The sequence below is a fragment of the Globicephala melas genome, chromosome 17 (assembly GCF_963455315.2).
Source record: "Globicephala melas chromosome 17, mGloMel1.2, whole genome shotgun sequence".
Classification (NCBI taxonomy): Eukaryota; Metazoa; Chordata; class Mammalia; order Artiodactyla; family Delphinidae; genus Globicephala; species Globicephala melas.
In genome coordinates this window covers 62,013,625-62,033,660 of record NC_083330.1, presented here as the reverse complement: position 1 = coordinate 62,033,660, position 20,036 = coordinate 62,013,625, and positions in this window count along the sequence as shown.

Genomic DNA, 20,036 nt, shown 5'->3' with positions numbered 1-20,036 from the left:
TGCAATGATGAAAATGTTCTATATCTGAACTGTCCAGTATGGTAGCCACGCTCCACGTGTGACTAACAAGCACTTGAAATGTGGTGAGTAGGACAGAGGGCCTGGATTTTTTTTTTTTAAATAACCTCTCTTTTTTTTACAAAAAATCTATTTATTTATTTGGCTACACCAGGTCTTAGTTGCAGCACGCGGGATCTTTTAGTTGCGGCACGCAGAATCTTTTAGTTGCGGCATGCTGTATCTAGTTCCCTGACCAGGGATCGAATCCTGGCCCCCTGCATTGGAGGCGCAGAGTCTTAACCAGTGGGCCACCAGGGAAGTCCCAGGACCTGGATTTTTAATTTCGTTTAATTTTGGTTTATTTAAATCTAAATAGCCACCATATTGGACAGCATAGATCTTGACCTGCATATAAACAAATTTAAAAGTAATATGAATTTTTCACACTGTAAAATATTTCTCATTTGGCACGTTAATGTATGCCTTCTTGTCCCTACCTGGAAACCCTATCTCCTTATGTAAAATTGGCTTCATGCTACCTGAGAGAAAGAACTTGTTAATTAATTTTTCTTTCTCTTAATTAAGAGTTCTGCCACTCAAATTATTTCCACGCCCTGATACAGTGTCTGTCTCCACTATCTTGTCCCATCCAGGAGAGGGAGTGGAAAAATGTTTTGTTGATGCCTGGGTTGTGTGTGTTATGTGAGACTTTCTAAAACGGTCTTAGGTCAAAGGCTCCTCTTGCCCAAATCTAGGATGAGGCATGTGGGTGAAAAGGAAAATCTTGAGTTGAGAAAGGACGTGGGGAGAAGAGAAAAGAAAGTAGGGCACATAGATTGGTTTATCCTCACCCTCCTTCTTGCTTTCTCTCTTCAGGATGCCCAAATGTGGAGAAAAATGGTAGTCAGCAGCTTCTGACCACAACTTTTTTTCCATGAAAATGTTCACTGTTCTGAGGGAGGAGATCAGAACTTTGTGTAACCAACATGCAATAAGTAATAATTGATTGAATGACTCAGTAAGGCCCACATCCATATATACCACCCCCACCAACACTAGGAGGGACTTTGCAATCAGCCACTCTTTGGGATCCAATAATTTGACACATTTAACTGTAGTCCTGAGAACCTCTTGACAAACTACATCACCTCCCTGGGATTCAGTTTTATCTCTAAATCAAGAAGTTTGCATATTGGAAAACAGAACCCATCTTCTCGATCTTCACTAACGTGCTATTCTGTGTACTGTCCGGACTTCTAATGGAATTGTTGAATCTGTCAAGTGAGAGGACTATAAAAATGGTACATCCAGGCAGTCCTCATTAAAGGAACACCATTTTAGGGGTATTATATTTGTTTGCTAGGGCTGCCATCACAAAGTACCACAACCTGAGTGGTCTAAACACCAGAAATTCTTTGTGTCACATCTCTAGAGACTGGTAGTCCAGGATGAAGTAGTTGATAGGACCATGCTCCCTCTTATGGCACTAGGGAAGGATCTGTTGCAGCCTCTCTCTTAGCTTCCGGTAGTTCCTTGGATTGTGGCAGCATAACTCCGATCTTCACATGGTGTTCTCCCTGTCTGAATGTGTCTGTGTCCACATTTCCCCTTTTTATAAGGACACCAGTCATACTAGCTCATAGCCCACTCTACATCTTGATGACTTCATCTTAACTAATTACAACTGCAATGACTATTTCCAAATAAGGTTCTATTATGAAGTTCTGGAGAGACCACAGCTCTGCCAACTCCTTCGATTTTGGCTCAGTGATACCAATTTCCCACTTCTGGCCTCCAGAGCTCTGAGAGAATACGTCTACTGTTTTAAGCCATTAAGTTTAAGCCATGATAATTTGTTACAGCAGCCATGGGAAAGTAATTCAATACATCTGAATCCAAGTTTTTCATCTGTTGAGTTGGGGATGGGAGACAGAATAGATAGGCAATTCTCAACTCTTGCTGCACGATACCATCAGCAGGAGAGCTTTCAAATTATTCTGATGTGGGGCTGGCTCCAGAGATTCTGGTTTAATAGTCTGGGGTGAAGTCTGAGTAGCAGTACTTACAAAAGCTCTCCAAATGTTTATAGGTTGCAGGGAAGCTTAGAAGCCACTAGACTAAGTGGTTCTTCCTGAATCTAACATGCTTTCATTCTATATTCTCGTACTTTAATACCATTACCTGTTTGAATGTGGGATAAGAAATCCACAGAGAGGACAGGAGGAAAGAAACCTCCAGGAGAAACCAGGACAAAACTGAGTGATATGAAAGAGAACCAGAGGGACATAACAGCGAGTTTCAACATGTCCCTTTGGTGTTCAATAGCCTTCCTCTCCTGGAGAGAGTGAAATCACTCCTAGCAGTGAAGAAACACTGTAGAAGTAGGTGACTTTCAGAAAGGCTACATCCAAATGGCAAGCCAATTTACTTCTGTGCTTCACCAGAGTGAAAATCAAAGGACCAGTGGGAATTCAAAGGACTCCCTTTCTTAATGATTCATTTATCACTTTATGAAATATTTATTACAGTACTTTCTTGGATGCCATCCAACCTTTAGTCATTCAACAAATACATACAGGTTGCATACTGTGTATCAAGCACTGTTTTAGGTATTGAGATCCAGCCAATATCCAGAAAGATCCTATACTTGATGAGATCCTGGGGAAAAAACATGGTGTGAGGAAAAATAAATCGGGGATGGGGAACATGAAATGGGGTGGGAGGTAGTGCACATGTCTGGACAGGGAAAGGCTCCCAGGAGATATATCTGAGCAAAGCTCTGAAGTGGGTGAGGGAAGAGCCTTGGGCATTCACTTAAAGAGCTTCCCCAACAAAGGGAGTAGCAAGAACTCATGGCTACTTTAATAAATCTAGAGAATCATCTGTCTTCGGAACTTGAATACTTGATTCAAGAATCAATGTATTCTCTTCTGCTTTGCCCTATTTCAAAATAATTTGGAAATGGAAAATAGGAGAAACTGTTTAAGTAAAGCTTGAGTATGGGGGACACTGCATTGGTGAAGAATTGGTTCTATGAATAAGACCCTTTTATACTCTTTTTAGCAATAAAGAGAGCAAAAAGAGCCTTTTCAGGCAAATACCCCCAAAGCAAAAGTTGAGCCACTGTGGGGCTTCAGTCTCCAAAGGGCAAGTTCCTTGACAGGAAGCTCAAGGGAAGAACAGTGACCAAGGCAGTAGACGCCCCTAAGCTCCACGCTGTTTTTCAGCACTGTGCTGTGATTTCCCTTTATCATTTTTGGACCAGTCCCCTTTCCAATTGGGGATCACAGCTGCTAAGAATAAAGTGGTGTCTGTTCTACTGGCAGAAGGCACAATGGCCCACTCATGTCATCAATGGGAGTCATTGTTTGGGAAATATTGCCATTGAGATATTTTTAAATGTTAATGAATTAATTTCTGTTTCAATGCTGATTGTCACTCAGTTCCTTTTGTTTTTAAATGCAGGAGAGTTTTTTTAAAAAAACAAATTGTTGTGGATCAAAAATATTTCTCATGAATATATAAATTCAGAATTTCAGGAACCTCTAATATTATTTATTTAACCAACTCACTTAAAGAAGAGAATGCAGCTCAGAAAAGCTGAGTACTTGGCTAAAGCAACAGTGCTACTTGATGACAGACTTGGAATTAAGAACCAGTCTCTGTGCTCCATCCAGCATTCTTTTCACTATAGCAGCCTGTGCCATCAGAAATATTTTTGTTAGAGGGATCTGTAATTCACCATTAAATTTTCTTGCCAAGTAAGTATATTCTCCCAGCAATTTTTTTCTTACTACTCAAATATGGAGTCCAGTCAAATTTCTCATGGCCTTCTCGTCGAATCAATGCTATCTTTTCCACTCAAGGAAAAATAGTCCTTGTACACTGGACAGTCTCAGGGAATCAAAGGAATGTGTTGTTCTTTCAGATACAGGCATGTTTCTTGATGCAGCCTGTTTGGTGGCTTGTGTGGACATTAGCTATAAAGCGTCCACCCCCTTTAGGTGTCCTGGTCAATGGTTTGTTGCTGTTAAATCACTCTTCCCAGAAGCTGAGGGTACATCAGCCATCTCAATACAGTGCCCTGAAGACTGCATACTCAATGAGCCTCATTGGAAAAAAAAGGGGGGTCCCTTTAATATTGTGGAACATATAAGTGTGATTCAGTCCACACTTACATCAAAAAAGCTCTGCTTTATCTGAATACCCATTATTCTGCTGTCATTAGAAGAAAACACGACCCTGGTTTAGATATGCAGATTGAGCACACAAAAAAAATAGCAATAAACTTGGAGTTCAGAGAATTTTTGCTTTAGGTACTTCATTCAATCATCTATTCAACAAAAATGTTCTTAAGACCTATGAAAAGTCAAATCCTATTCTAGGTGTTAAAGAAAAAATTATTCATGACACTTGGTAAAGATGAAAGGCAGACTTCATTCAGAGGGGGGCTACTGAGATCAGTATGGGGACCACTGTAATAGGGTCTTGTAGTGGAGAAGAGATATTGGTCTCAACTTTGAACACAACCTGGGCAAGTGGAAATTTATAGCCAAGGAGCAGGGTGGGGGTCAGTAGATAGAAAATTACTAAGAGGAAACATCTGGGGTGAGGGAAGATTCTTTCTTAACCAACCTAACAGGATTCTTGCTGAAGGCAGGCCAGGGTGATCAAACATCACTTGAGGGATGCTGGAAGGTGAGGAACCCAATTAGATATCAAGAGTGATTGGGGGGGACCTTCAAGACGGTGGAGGAGTAAGACGCAGAGGTCACCTTCCTCCCCACAGATACACCAGAAATACATCTACATGTGGAACAGCTCCTACAGAACACCTACTGAACACTGACAGAAGACCTCAGATTTCCCAAAAGGCAAGAAACTCCCCTACGTACCTGGGTAGGGCAAAAGAAAAAAGAATAAACAGAGACAAAAGGATAGGGACGGGACCTGCACCTCTGGGAGGGAGCTGTAAAGGAGGAAAAGTTTCCACACACTAGGAAGCCCCTTCGCTGGCGAAGACAGGGAGTGGGCGGGGGAAAGCTTCGGAGCCGCAGAGGAGAACACAGCAACAGGGGTGCAGAGGGCAATTCCTGCACAGAGGATCGCTGCTGACCAGCACTCACCAGCCCGAGAGGCTTGTCTGCTCACCCACCGTGCGGGTGGGGGCTGAGAGCTGAGGCTTGGGCTTTTGAGATCAGATCCCAGGGAGAGGACTGGGGTTGGCTGCATGAACGCAGCCTGAAGGGGGCTAGTGCACCACAGCGAGCCGGGAGGGAGTCCAGGAAAATGTCTGGACCCGCTGAAGAAGCAAGAGACCATTGTTTCGGGGTGCACAAGGAGAGAGGATTCCTTTCCCGTGTGCCCACAGAAGGCAGAGTACCACCTAAGCAAGCTCCAGAGATGGGTGCAAGCAGCGGCTATCAGTTCGGACCCCAGAGACGGGCATGAAACACTAAGGCTGCTGCTCCTGCCACCAAGAATCCTGTGTGCAAGCACAGGTCACTACCACACCCACACCCCCCAGGAGCTTGTGCAGCCCGCCACTGCCAGGGTCCCGTGATCCAGGGACAGCTTCCCTGGGAGAACACATGGCATGCCTCAGGCTGTTGCAATGTCATGGCAGCCTCTGCCGCCACAGGCTCGCCCCGCATTCCAATTATGACTACTGTACCCCACCCTCTCCCTGGCCTGAGTGAGCAAGAGTGCCCTAATCAGCCGCTGATTTAACCTCCTCCTGTCTGGGAGGGGAACAGATGCCTGATGGTGACCTACAAGCAGAGGCGGGGCCAAAACCAAAGCTGATCCCCAGGAGCTGTGCGAACAAAGAAGAGAAAGAGAAAGGGAAATTTCCCACAACCACATAAAAGGATGCTCAACATCACTAATCATTAGAGAAATGCAAATCAAAACCACAGTGAGGTATTGCCTCACACCGGTCAGAAGGGCCATCATCAAAAAATCTACAAACAACAAATGCTGGAGAGGATGTGGAGAAAAGGGAAGCCTCTTGCACTGTTGGTGAGAATGTAAATTGATACAGCCACTATGGAGAACAGTATGGAGGTTCCTTACAAAACTAAAAATAGAACTACCATATGACCCAACAATCCCAGTACTGGGTATATACTCGGAGAAAACCATAATTCAAAAAGAGTCAAGTACCACAATGTTCATTGCAGCTCTATTTACAATAGCCAGGACATGGAAGCAACCTAAGTGTCCATCGACAGATGAATGGGTAAAGAAGATGTGGCACATATATATGATGGAATATTACTCAGCCATGAAAAGAAATGAAATTGAGTTATTTGTAATGAGGTGGATGGACCTAGAGTCTGTCATACAGAGTGAAGTAAGTCAGAAAGAGAAAAACAAATACCGTATGCTAACACATATATATGGAATCTAAAAAAAAAAAAAAAAAAAGTTGGTTCTGATGAACCTAGGGGCAGGACAGGAATAAAGATGCAGATGTATAGAATGGACTTGAGGACACTGGGAGGGGGAAGGGTAAGCTGGGATGAAGTGAGAGAGTGGCATGGACATATATATACTACTAAATGTAAAATAGATAGCTAGTGTGAAGCAGCTGCATAGCACAGGGAGATCAGCTCAGTGCTTTGTGACCACTTAGGGGGGTGGGATAGGGAGGGTAGGAGGGAAACACAAGAGGGAGGAGATATGGGAATATATGCATACGTATAGTTGATTCACTTTGTTATACAGCAGAAACTAAAACAACATTGTAAAACAATTATACTCCAATAAAGATGTTAAAAACAAAAAGAAGAGTGATCAGATATTGAGGTTTGAGGATTCTGGCTAAACAGACATAGGAGGATTCTTGCTAAAATTAGACAATGCAGAAATAAACATGTAAATCCAAGAGTTGAAGCCTAGTTGAAAAAGAGTTTAGGAGAGCGTGAGTAGTTCGGTCAAGAAGAGAATCTTGGTTATAGGTTATAAGGGATGATGCTGAGCTAAGGCAGGTTTCCCGCTCTGTCATGATTTGCAACATGAACTTTGAAAAATCAGTTTTATATGTCTCGCCTTGGTCTTCTCATTTTAAAATGGGAAGTTTTAATACTTGCCTTGAGATTTACACAGAAGAAATATCAACACTTTATAAACTGTGAATCACGTTTCAAATGCAAACAACGATTTTAAAGACAGTCCTTGTGAGGGATGCTAGTAATAACAATAATGTGCGAATTCCTGTACTAGGATCTTTTAATCATCCCAACATCCTGCCAGACAGGCAGCATGATTTCCTTACAACCTGCCGTAACTGAGGCACAGTGAAGTGAAATGTTTGCCCAAGTTCCCAAGGCCAGAAGGTAGAGGATCTGGGATTCAAACCATGTCTGTGACTTGTTAAGTTCTGAAGTGAAGACCATGCATACGTGACTTCTACAAAACAGAACTGACTTCAATTTAGCAAGAAAGAACCATAAATGACTATAAAACTCTTGGAGCAAAGTAACCAAACTGGTTTGTAAAGTTTTATGCACATACAGTGACCTACTTCCCCTACCCCCAGCAATAGAAAATGTCTCCCAGACCCCGATGTCTTATCTCTTGATACAAATTCTAGAACCATCAAAAGCAATAATTGAAATCATATCTCCAGGTCAATCAGTCTTCAAATTTGACAGCTTAATCAAGAGATGTGTGGTCACCACTGTCAAAAAAACCTTTTTTTTTTTTTTGTATCTAGGCCCAGGCAATTTCAGGACGATAAACTCAGATAAATAAAGTTTACCTGGAGTTCATACAAATACAAATTTCAGGAACTGACCTTTGCCGGCCTAGACACTTCTTTCTTTCTTTCTTTTTTTTAACCACAAGCAAAAAAATCAATAGCAAAATCAAAAACAAATCAAACAAATGAACTGAAAAAACAAGCCTGAACAACTGACCACAAAAATTTCTAATTAGAAATTTAAACATCTAGGAAGAATTACCTAGAAAAGAAATTTTCTGTGGGTTTGCTCTCATCTTTCCTTTAAGGTGTCATTTTGGTTCTATGTGCAAAAGTGGATTAAAATCAACTTCACAGGCAGCCTTGACTTAAATCAAGGAGACAGTTCCATCATTACCTGGAAACTTTGCAGCCACAGCCCTGCTCCCATGTAATAATCCAAACCTTAACCTACGGCAAATTTGAAATGTTATATATATATGTTTTAGGTAGACGTGTGTTGGCGGAGAAAAATCAACTCATCAGACGTGCTCATCTGCCACCTGGCTTCCTCTGGGTGCCTGAAACATCCCTCAAATTAAGAACATATCAAATGGAAAGAAAAAACAGCAAAGACCAAAGCTGAAGGCTCAATTCCAAACAACTGTCCAAAAACAATGTTAACATCACTCTTTCTCAACTCTAAAAATGGCTTTTTTTTTTTTGCGGTACGCGGGCCTCTCACTGCTGTGGCCTCTCCCGTTGCGGAGCACAGGCTCCGGATGCGCAGACTCAGCGGCCATGGCTCAGGGGCCCAGCCGCTCTGAGGCATGTGGGCTCTTCCCAGACCAGGGCACGAACCCATGTCCCCTGCATCGGCAGGCGGACTCTCAACCACTGTGCCACCGGGGAAGCCCTAAAAATGGCTTTTAATTAATTTATTAAAATCATTAAATTATGCCATTATAAAAAATTCATATTTTTAAGATATCTTTTCTGTGCTTTGTGTAGTCCATCCTCCAGTTGCCGAGAGAATGCTCACTTGAGCACAAATCTTCACTTCGCCCGCACGTATGTCGCCTGTGTGTTATGTTTATCGTGCCATACAGTACAAAGTTGGATATAAATGTGTTCATTACTGTTCCATGAAATGTATAAAGACATCTGGGTTGCTTTTCACTCATAGCAAACCCCTTCCATGTCCTGTCTCTTTCTGCTTAGCCTTAAAACAATCCTGTAAAGTAACTGAAGAAGGTACCATCACTCCCGTTTTACAGATTAAAAAAACAAAGCCTCCAAGAAGTTAAGTGACTCGCCTGGCAAAGGCTAACAGACTCAATGTCGTGTTGCAGGAAGAACAGGACACTGGAGCTGAGCAGACAGACCTCTAGTATTTACCACCTGCTTTCCTTCCCTTCTCCCTCCCTCGGTCCCTTCCCCTTCTCCCTCCCTCAGTCCCTTCCCCCTCTTCCTCCATCCTTCCCTGCTTTCCTTTCTCCTAGGGGTCAATAATTATTGAACTCTTTGAAGTCCAGGCAGACATCCTGTTCAGTCACTGACTAGCAAATTCATGGCCATACTCCCATTCCCGGCATCCAAAAGCAGAAACCCCAAATCTGACCAGTGTCAAATTTGAAATTGCGGCTCCTTCATGTCTTCCAAATCCTGAACTTTCCTTCCATCTTAGCTATCATAGGTATTTTTGTTGGCTAATTTGGATAAACATGTATGTTGTTTACCAGTCCACATAATTTGCACAACTGTGTCTGTTGGGATCGCATGAATATTCTTTTGTCTCCAAGTATCCTTGAGAACAATGATTTAAGCAACAAAGTTTGGGGTAATAAAAAACTGAGCAGACTTCCACATATGAGAAGGACTCAACTGGAAGATTAAGGAAGAAGGAAAGAGAAGTTTCACCCCTTGTCTCCAGCAAGACCACATTTCTTACAAACACCCTCACAATGCAGCTGCTATTTCTTGTTTCCAGCAATAATGCAGGGTCATTACTGTTGTCTTTAGTCACATGATCTCAGCTTCTGACCCCTCCATCCTTCATTCATGAAGTGAAGAAACATACCAATTGCTTCACTGTGAAGTTTGAAGGAGACTCCCTGGAGGCAATCAGCAATTTCATGATTAATGTCAATAGCAGAGATCAGTGAGCTATGGAAACGGGAGCTGGAAAGGGAAAGATAAAAGAGAAAGAAGCAGCAGTTGCATGGGAGACTACAAAAATCTACTTGTAAGTCAATTACCAATTTCCACATTTAGGTCTTCCTTGAAGGGAGAAAAATCAGTCTTTCCCAGAGTATGTGTAAAGACATGATGTTAATAGGCTTCACCACCAAAAAAAAAAAAAAAAAAATGAGGGGTGGGGTAGGAAGTCTTATAGTCATTATTGGGCTAAATAAAATTTGAAATTTTGTAGACTTTAATATGTGAATGGAAGTGGTAAGACAAGATGAGTACAGAATACATTGGTTTTACCAGATTTATGTGATCATGGAAACAATTTTCTTACAGTCTATGACACAGAATGTTCTGTGGAACACACTTTGCTCAGTTATACCTGTAAAAAAAAAAAAAAAAAAAAAGAAAGAAGAAGAAGAAAGAGGTAAGAACTCCAGATAAGATATAGTTGAAATTCTCACATTCACATAGTAACTTACAGTTTATCAAACACTTAACTAACATAATCTCAACATAGGATGTTTTGATCTCACTGTCCCCTTGAATTTTACCTAATCTCATATGGTCCTCGATTAAAGCAGCTCATGACCCTTGTAAACAAGGAGAATTCTTTCTCCATCTCCCTCCAATTTCTCCCATTCTTTTCATCCAGTGTTCTCTCCTCCTTCCCCCTGGACACTAAGGTCCAGCACTTTCTTCTCTTCCAGTAGGATCCTAAAAAGAAGGGGAGTTCTAGGAGTGCAACTAGTTATCAGTTCAACTGGTGTTGAGTACGTACCATATGATTAGTTACTAGTTGGTGATGCTGATGTTGTCCCATGTTTCTGGCACTTGGAAATGCTAGAGAATAGCAGCAAATCAGGTTGCTGTATGTATAAAGGTAAATTCCAATTAGATTGACATCCCAGCTTCACTGCTGCTGTTGGACAAAGGAAGGAGACAAAAGTATGTCTTCTGCCACTTTACATTGTAGACATTGCTGGTGATTGGATAAAGCAGGTAAAAATAATTATCTAGTAATCTCTGTGTCATTTTTACTAATATGGAATCTATAGGAGCGAGTTGGAAATTTTTTGAACATGGCTTCTCTCAACTCTTGGTCCATGTGATATGGAAAGGATGAATTTCATCCCCCTGATCCAGGGCGTGTCACATGGCCAGACAACTCCCTCCGTTGTTCAAAGGGATCAATTGAGGGATGGGCACATGACGTCAGTGGGTCAATTAGTGTTGACCCTCGGCACTTTGCTGAAACTCTCAGGAAAGAGGAGCTCTTTGTTCTCTGTGATCATTAGCTGTGAGAATGATGTAAGCCTAGAGATTTTGGTGACCAAAACCGCCACATTACTTCCATGAGAATGAACCCAAAACTGGGGAAGGCAGGGCCAAGATAGAGAGAGAGAACAAGGTGACTTACTGGTGGCATTATCTGAGCTACTGGATGCCTTCCTGAAGCTAGAAACACTTCTGAATTTCTAGTTTTATGAGCCAATAAATCCTTTTTTCCTAGAGAAGTTTGATTTGAGATTGTAACTAAATGGATTTTGATTAATGCACGTTAGAATTCTTAACCCCTAGAAAGAGACTGAAAAATATATCCTTTTACTCATTTTGCCAAAGATGATTAGAAGGATTTCAAAAAATTAATGTTTGCCTTCGCTAGAAACTTAATATTCAGAGATATTTAAAAATTTTTTTTAATTGTTAACTTGGAAAAATAATTTCATTATCATTTTTAGAATGGTCCATTTTCTCTTAGTTTAAAAATGTATTAGCATAAAAATATTCGTTGTAATTAGTTTTTTTAATCTCTCTGTATACTTATGTACCCCTTTTCTCCAGTCATGTATACTTGTTTATTCACTCTTTTTTTAATCAATTGACTCACAGTTTTTTCTATGTTATTATTACTCTTCACATTGAATCAATTTGGTAGTTATTGATCCTCTCTAGTTTTTGTTTTCTACTTCACTTATTTCTGCTTTTAAACTTATTGTTTTTCTTCCCTCTACTTGTTTTATGTTTAAATTGCTGGGTTTTTTCCAAGGGCTACAAATTTCCCTATAGTACAGTTTTAGATTTTTGGTAGGAAAAAACTCATGTATTTCAGTTCTAGGTATTTTCTGAGCTCCATAATGACTACTACTTAATCAATGGGTAAAAATGAAGTTTAATTTTTTTATTTGCTCATTTTGCTTTCCAATCATGTCTGGTAATTATTTAGTTTTATTTTTGTTTTAGTCTTCTAGTTGCATTGGGGTTGTAGAAAAGAGTCAATATATTACTACTGAAACTTTGGTTTTCACTAAGGCATGCTTTGGAGGTAGATACATAATTGGTTCTGGCAAATGATCAATATATATTCACAGTGTAATTAGCAAAGGTACATTTGCTAATCGTTAAATACAGAGTTTGTTGTAAATCCATTAGATAAAGCTTCTTAGTCGAGTTTTTTAATTTTTCTATGTTTCTCCTCATTTTTATTTTGGCTTGATTCATTCATTCACTCATTCACTTACTCAACCAATGCTCTGAGTGACTACTACCGGCCAGGCACTACTTTAGAACCTTGAGATACTGTGGAAACGATAAAAACAAAAGTTCCTGTCATCAGAAGGCTTCCTATGGGGGAAACCCTGATAATTTAAGAGAGAGGGAAGAAAGAAGGAATGAAAAAGAATGGAGAGGTATATGGTATCTGAGGGTTCGATTCACCCAGCTGCTGATGTGGAACCCACAAATCCGGAGGGCTGACTGTAGTGCCATTTTTGATAAGGGACTTGAGCATCAGTGGATTTTGGTACCCTTGGGGGTTCTGGAATCAGTCCCTCTCAGATACTGAGGGATGGCTGCAGAGAATTACAGGTGGTGATAGGAACAATGGAAAAAATAAAGAAAAAAGATAAATAGTGCAAGGATGGGAAAGGGAAGTGGTCTGGATTATATGTGGGGTTCACAAGAAAGGGCCCACTGAGAAAGATACACTTGAGAAAAGACTCAAGAAAGTGGGGGTGTGAGCCAAGTAGATTTCTGAAGTCAGAGAAATTAGCAAGTAGACAGGTCCTACAGTGGGAGCACACTTGGTAGGATCAAGGATCACGACGGACCAGTGAAGCTACCACAGAATAAGTAAGGGAGAGGCTAGGGCGTGATGATTTCAGCAAGGAAGGCTGCTGGGTTACAGTGAGGAGGGAGACTGAACGGGGACTTTTAGCTATTTTCAGGACTTTGGCTTTTATTCTAAGTGAGATGGAAAGTCATTGGATGCATGTGGAGTGATTAATATGAGTAAAATCATAAACAGGTCATTTGGATATCTTTTGGTGGGGGGCAGGAGGGAGAGTGAACAGCTGCAGTAGGCAAAGGGCAGAACCAGGGAGAACAGTTAAAAGGTAATTGAAATGTACATGTAAAAAACTATTGGATGTGGCACATATATACAATGGAATATTACTCAGCCATAAAAAGAAATGAAATTGAGCTATTTGTAATGAGGTGGATGGACCTGGAGTCTGTCATACAGAGTGAAGTAAGTCAGAAAGAGAAAGACAAATACCGTATGCTAACACATATATATGGAATTTAAGAAAAAAAAATGTCGTGAAGAACCTAGGGATAAGACAGGAATAAAGACACACACCTACTAGAGGATGGACTTGAGGATATGGGGAGGGGGAAGGGTAAGCTGTGACAGGGCGAGAGAGTGGCATGGACATATATACACTATCAAACGTAAGGTAGATAGCTAGTGGGAAGCAGCCACATAGCACAGGGAGATCAGCTCGGTGCTTTGTGTGAACTAGAGGGGTGGGATAGGGAGTGTGGGAGGGAGGCAGACGCAAGAGGGAAGAGATATGGGAACATATGTATACGTATAACTGATTCACTTTGTTATAAAGCAGAAACTAACACACCATTGTAAAGCAATTATACTCCAATAAAGATGTAAAAAAAAAAAACAAAAAAACTATTGGAGCCCAGGCCAGAATGGTATCAGAGAAGGTAGTAAGATGAATGTATTCAAATACGGCTTAAAGATATAGCTAGCAAGATTTGCAAACAGATTAAATACACTTGGAGTATGAGATAAAGAAAGGAGTAAAACATGACTCCAAAAAAAGTTAATCTCTTCCTTCTTTCCATAACACTAAAGAGATTTTGAAAACTTTTCTTATCATGCCTCTCCTTTTTATATGTATTAGTTTTCCAGTATTTTACTTCCATCTTGCTTTACACCCACCAAATGAATCACTGTTCTCTTTATTGTTTTATATACAGCCATTGCCATTTAGATTTGCCCACAGTACTGTCTGTTGTTTTTTGAAAACACACCTAATTTCTTGGATCACACTTCTTTCTTCTATATTCAACTTCCTTTTATCTAAAGTTTATTATGTCAGCTATCAATTTATTGCTTCCTAGCTCGAAATTCACCCTTCAATATTTGCTCTGCAATAGTGGAAGAAATTCCTTTCAATATTTCTTCTTTACAATGAGTTAAGCTTTCTGGATAGAGGGCATGGATGGGCACTTCAGTAGGGAGGAGAGCTCCTGTTTTATCTGGATGTACTGTCAGTGAGGGGTATAGGCATTAAGACATTCAATGGTGCTTGGCCCTAGCCACACACCCAGAACATATATGGCTTTTTGGTCTAGCCTAGTGATCACTTGTCATGGTCTCAATAGGGACACTGTGAGTTCTGCCCACACTGGCACCCTAACTCCCTCTGCAATACTCCCTCTCCCTGAGGTTTGTCTCCTATGACCTGTGGCCCATGTACCAGACTTCTCACACACTCTGGCATCCTGACTCTCACTGCTTGCCCCTGCTCTGAGAAGTTTGTCTCCAGCAGCCCTCCTGATGCCACAGCCCTCCAGACAGGAACAATATATGGTAACCCCTCACCCACGCCAGCGCTCCACCTGTCCTGCAGACCTGCATGCCTGGCCACCACCTGTAGCATGCGTGTGGCTTGCCTCTGCATACTGGAGTGTTTAGAGGATGCTCTCTTATTGTCATTCTAGCTGCTTTTTTTTTTTTTTTTTTTTTTTGCGGTACGCTGGCCTCTCACTGCTGTGGCCTCTCCCGTTGCGGAGCACAGGCTCCGGACGCGCAGGCTCAGCGGCCATGGCTCACTGGCTCAGCCGCTCCGCGGCACGTGGGATCTTCCCAGACTGGGGCACGAACCCGCGTCCCCTGCATCGGCAGGCGGACTCTCAACCACTGCGCCACCAGGGAAGCCCTCTAGCTGCTTTTAAGATCATTTCTGTGTCTGTGCTATTCGGCAGTTTGACAGTGATGTATCTAGCCCCTCCCCACTTCTGTTGAAACCAAGCAGGTCCCTGTGGGACCTTCCTGGGGACAGACTCCCTGTGTCTCCCCCTTCTTATTTGTAGAAAAACTTTAGCCTCCTAGGCCTTCCACCAGTTCCAAAGAGCAAACTTAATCAGAGAAGTGAGAAAACGCAGAAACAAAAGAAAACAGTCAAGCAAGACAAAATTATAATACTTTAGCCATCAAGCAAGTCAAGGACATTTAGTTCCTCCTCAAGGGCCATAGATAATATCCTTAAGTTGTTTTGCAGATACCAAAACCCCCCACCAGTGGAAGAAGTTAACTGCATGCTGATCACCAGCGCATAGACCTCAGAGTGGTTGAAACTAGAAGGTTAATGATTGAAATTCTCAAATCATCACCCTGTTACCTCATGATCAACCAATCGAGAACTGTGCATAAGCTGACCACACACCCTGTGACCCTGTCCCTCACACTGTCTTTAAAAACCCTTCCCTGAAAGTCATTGAGGAGTTCAGGTCTTTTGAGCACAAGCTGCCTATTCATCTTGCTTGGCACCCTGCAATAAATGCTATATTTTCCTTTATCACAACCCAGTGTCAGTAGATTGGCTTTACTGCATGTTGGATTAGTGGGCCCAAGTTTGGTTCAGTAGCACTGTTATGTCCTTCTTGCACTTTCAAATATGAGAATCTGTGCCTTTCATCAATTCTGGAATATCCTCACCCATTTTCTCTTCAAACATTGCTTCTTTCTTATTCTCCCTCTTTTCCTTCTGTCCTCCTTTTTGACATACGTTAGGCCTCTTCATCCTAACTTGCATCTCTTTAACCTCTCTTTGTAGTATCTACTTACCCCTCCGTTCTGATAATTTCCTCAGCTCTACCTTCTACTTTCCCCTATTCTCTCTTTCAATGTAACTAATCTACAATTTAACCTATCTATTGAGTTTCTAATATAAATGACTCCAGGTTACATTTCCAGAATTTCTATTTGATTCATTTTCAGATTTGCCTGTTATTTTTTATAGCTTCTTATTTTTAGTTTTTTCTAAAGTTCTTTTGTAGTTCTTTAATTATCTTAAATGCTCTTATTTCATCATTTGAATTCCTGCTATTTGTTGTGTCTGCTGATTCTCAGGATAACTATTTTCTTAAATTGATTTATGATTTATCATTGTAAGTTTTTCTTCAGAAAGAATTTCTCAGTAAAAATCTTATGCATCACAGTTGAGAGTACATCCTTCAGAAGAAAAATTTGGCCTTCTGAAAAATGCCAGAACTATTTTTGTGTTAATTTGTCATCATGGAATCCTCAAACCATGCAGGCAGTAAAAAGTACAATCTCTCATCCAAGTGCGAACATGCCAATGGTTAAATTTATCAGAAGGAACTTTGTTCCCACTCAGAGTCCAGGATGACAGACAAGGTTCCTTTTCATCTTACTGTGCCAATGGTTCATTTGTGTCTAATCTACCCTTTCACTAAAATGGTAGCCCTTGAAGGGTCAGACTTAATACAGTGGTCTCAGTTATAAACTTTTTTCTCATGTAGGTTCATTTTGTCCTGTCCCAGTATGTGCACCTAACGCCCTAGTTTACTAAGACTGACAACCACCAACTTCAGGACTTCCACAGTCCTATAATATCAAGTCACTTTTTTACAGCTCCATTGACACCTCATGTCTACCCTTACTCATTGAAAACCTAAGCTATGAACTCAAAAGGATGTTGTCTATATATTTTTTTAACATCTTTATTGGGGTATAATTGCTTTACAATGTTGTGTTAGTTGCTGCTGTATAACGAAGTGAATCAGCTATACGTATACATGTATCCCCATATCCCCTCCCTCTTGAGCCTCCCTCCCACCCTCCCTATCCCACCCCTCTAGGTGGTCACAAAGCACCGAACTGATCTCCCTGTGCTATGCAGCTGCTTCCCACTAGCTATCTATTTTACATTTAGTAGTGTCAATGTGTCCATGCCTCTCTCTCACTTCAGGCTATCTGATATTCCACCATGTTTCCAGATGTAAAAGTATGACTATTATTTTAAAATATTTTTCCATAGTAAAATGTAAGTTTTCCTCATCCTGACACAAACAGTTGTAAAAAAGTTGTACTGCAACTGGCTTTACAACTGACAAATGAGAAATGTAATTTTCCTATTGCTCATTCTTTGCTTCCCAAAGTGCTTCTGTTAAACTAAAAGTCTAAGAGCAGAGAACATATTTTTATTTGAGTCTTCTGAGTCATATTAATTAGGCAATGTTTTCAAAGTGCTTTTTGAGATGAAACCATTATTCATCAGCAAACCCAGTTTTTTGTTAACATAATGATGGCTCCTTTTAAAGATGCTAATTGGCCCACCTGCCATGAAAGAACAATTTCACCTTTGCATTAATGACTGGAAACATCATACCTAGGCATCCTACTTATGAGTTCATAAATAAAGACTTCATAGGCAGAAATATATATAATTTTACTGTTACAACAGCGATGAAAAGTCACTGCAATGAAAGTGAACATTTTGGCAATGCTGTGCACCTCCTGAAAATAGAAAGTTGCTTGTGTGGGAACCACAAGAGAAAACCCATTATTCTCATTGTTTCCATATCATTGTTTCTATACATAAGAAAAATATTTTCATATTTCTCAGCAGACTAGACCTTACTGAAGTAGTCCATTCCCAACAACTGGCCTATGAATATGGTTTTAAGCTAGTTCTATTCTATGTCTATAGAGGGGAAAGAACGATTAAATGATTTTTTTCAGCATTTAAATGAAAATAACAGTAACGAGTAACTTAGCAGTAACAAGAAAGTTTCTCTCAGGTTCTTCTCTAACATGCAAAGAGAATATTATGCTCTCTAAAATGTTATCCAAAGATTCTTTGGCATTTTTTTTCAAAATTATATTTTTATCCACTCTGTATTTCATTGGATATCAAATATTTGATATGGCATTTGAACTGACTTAATTTTTTCCCAAGGGCTAAAATGATTTTTTTTATAAATCTTCCCTACAGAATCAAAACTATTTGGAAGGCAACATTAATAGCCTTCTCTTCTGAGAAAAGTGAGAGGGCTATAAAAATCTAGCATAGAGAGCCAAGTACACTACAGCTCTTATAAACCTTGAATCTAAAAATAAACCTTTTCATGACACTTGTTTGAAGAAAAAAAAAGGTTGTTCTAAGAGAATATTCTAGAAATAAATTTAATCCAAATGTCTCTTTTCAAAAGAATTAGTTTTGAAGTCGTTGTTCCATAATAAAACAGCCTAGTATATGAGCAATTTGATAGCTGTAAAGTAGGCATTTGGGGGTGTTCAGTTAACTTTTTTGTGGATCCAGAGGCCCTTGAATGGGCTAAGTACCCATTTATGAAATGGTGCCCCAGAGTCAAAAAACTAAGAGAGCAATGAAAAACACCTAAATAATTGTCAACAATCAGGTTCTATCCCAGGATAATCTACATGGTTCATATATAACATAAATCTAAATGAAATTTTTAAAAATCTGATGATATATAATGTTGAGAATCTGGTTTCTAAACAGAAGTCTTATTTCTTAATTTCAAAAATCGATCAGGTTGGTTTATGAGGTTCCGTGCTATAATAAATTTCACTGTGCCTAAATAAGGAATGTTAAATACCTGGGCCAAGAAACTCTCTACCATCAAGGAAGTTAGTTAGATGCATTTTAAGGGGCTGCAGGTGTGTCTGAAATTCAAAATTTGGATGTTTACCTTTACATATGGCACTAGGTGTTGGGTACATAAGAGGTGAATATAAGATAATGGTCCGAAGTTCAGAGGGGAGGCTGACATGTAGATCCGCAGTTATAAAACAGTGATGGCAGGAAAAAAACGAGCGATCAATTGTACTTGGGAAGCTCAGAGAAGATTTCTGAAGGAGGTATTTGCAGTCAGATTGAAAGCTGAGTAGGAGTAATGTAGGTGGACAAGGGGAACAAGGGGCATCCCAGCAGAGGTATGAAATAGGATTGCAGATTTGGAGAACTGTATAAGTTCAGTATGATTGGAGCATTAAATATACCTGGGAGAACAATGGGAACTGAGGTTCCCAAAATACACACATACATATATTTACACGTTAACATTTCAGCCTTTTAAAAAAGGTGACTTAGAATCAAATTATAAGAAGGGTGTATTATGTACCTTGATGGCTGAAAACAACATATATTTATTATCTTACAATTTACATGGGTCAGGAGTCTGGCCAAGGCTTAGCTGGGTCCTCTGCTCAAGGTCTGACAAGGATACAGTTAAGGCATCTACTGCCATGTGCTCACCTGGAGGCTTAGCTGGAAAAGAATTCACTTCCAAGCACATGCAGGTTATTGGTAGAACTAATTTCCTTGTGGTTGTATGAGGAAGGGTCCCAGCTCTTTGCTGGCTGGTAGCTAGATGTCACCCTCCCACCCTAGAGGCTGCCCACAGTTCCCCACCATATGGCTCTCTCCTTAGGCAGTTCACAATATGGCGATTTGCTTTTCAGAGTCAGGAAGAGAGTCTCTCTCACTGACAAAGTCTTATATGATGCAGCCTAATCAAAGGTATGATATCCCATCACCTTTACCATATGCTATTGGTTATAAGGAAACCACTACTTCTTCCTACACTCACGAGGAGGGAATTACATGAGTGTCATTCATTGAGGTGTCACCATAGGGTGTGTCCACCTCAGAGGGCTTGATGGAATCTTCATGGAATCAAATAGAAACTGAGTATCTAAACTGTTTTGATGTCATTTTCAATTCCTAATTTTCCAATGACTCATGTTAGAAAATTGGAGGTAAATTCCTTTGGAAAATGATCGGCCCTAAGATATAACAACACA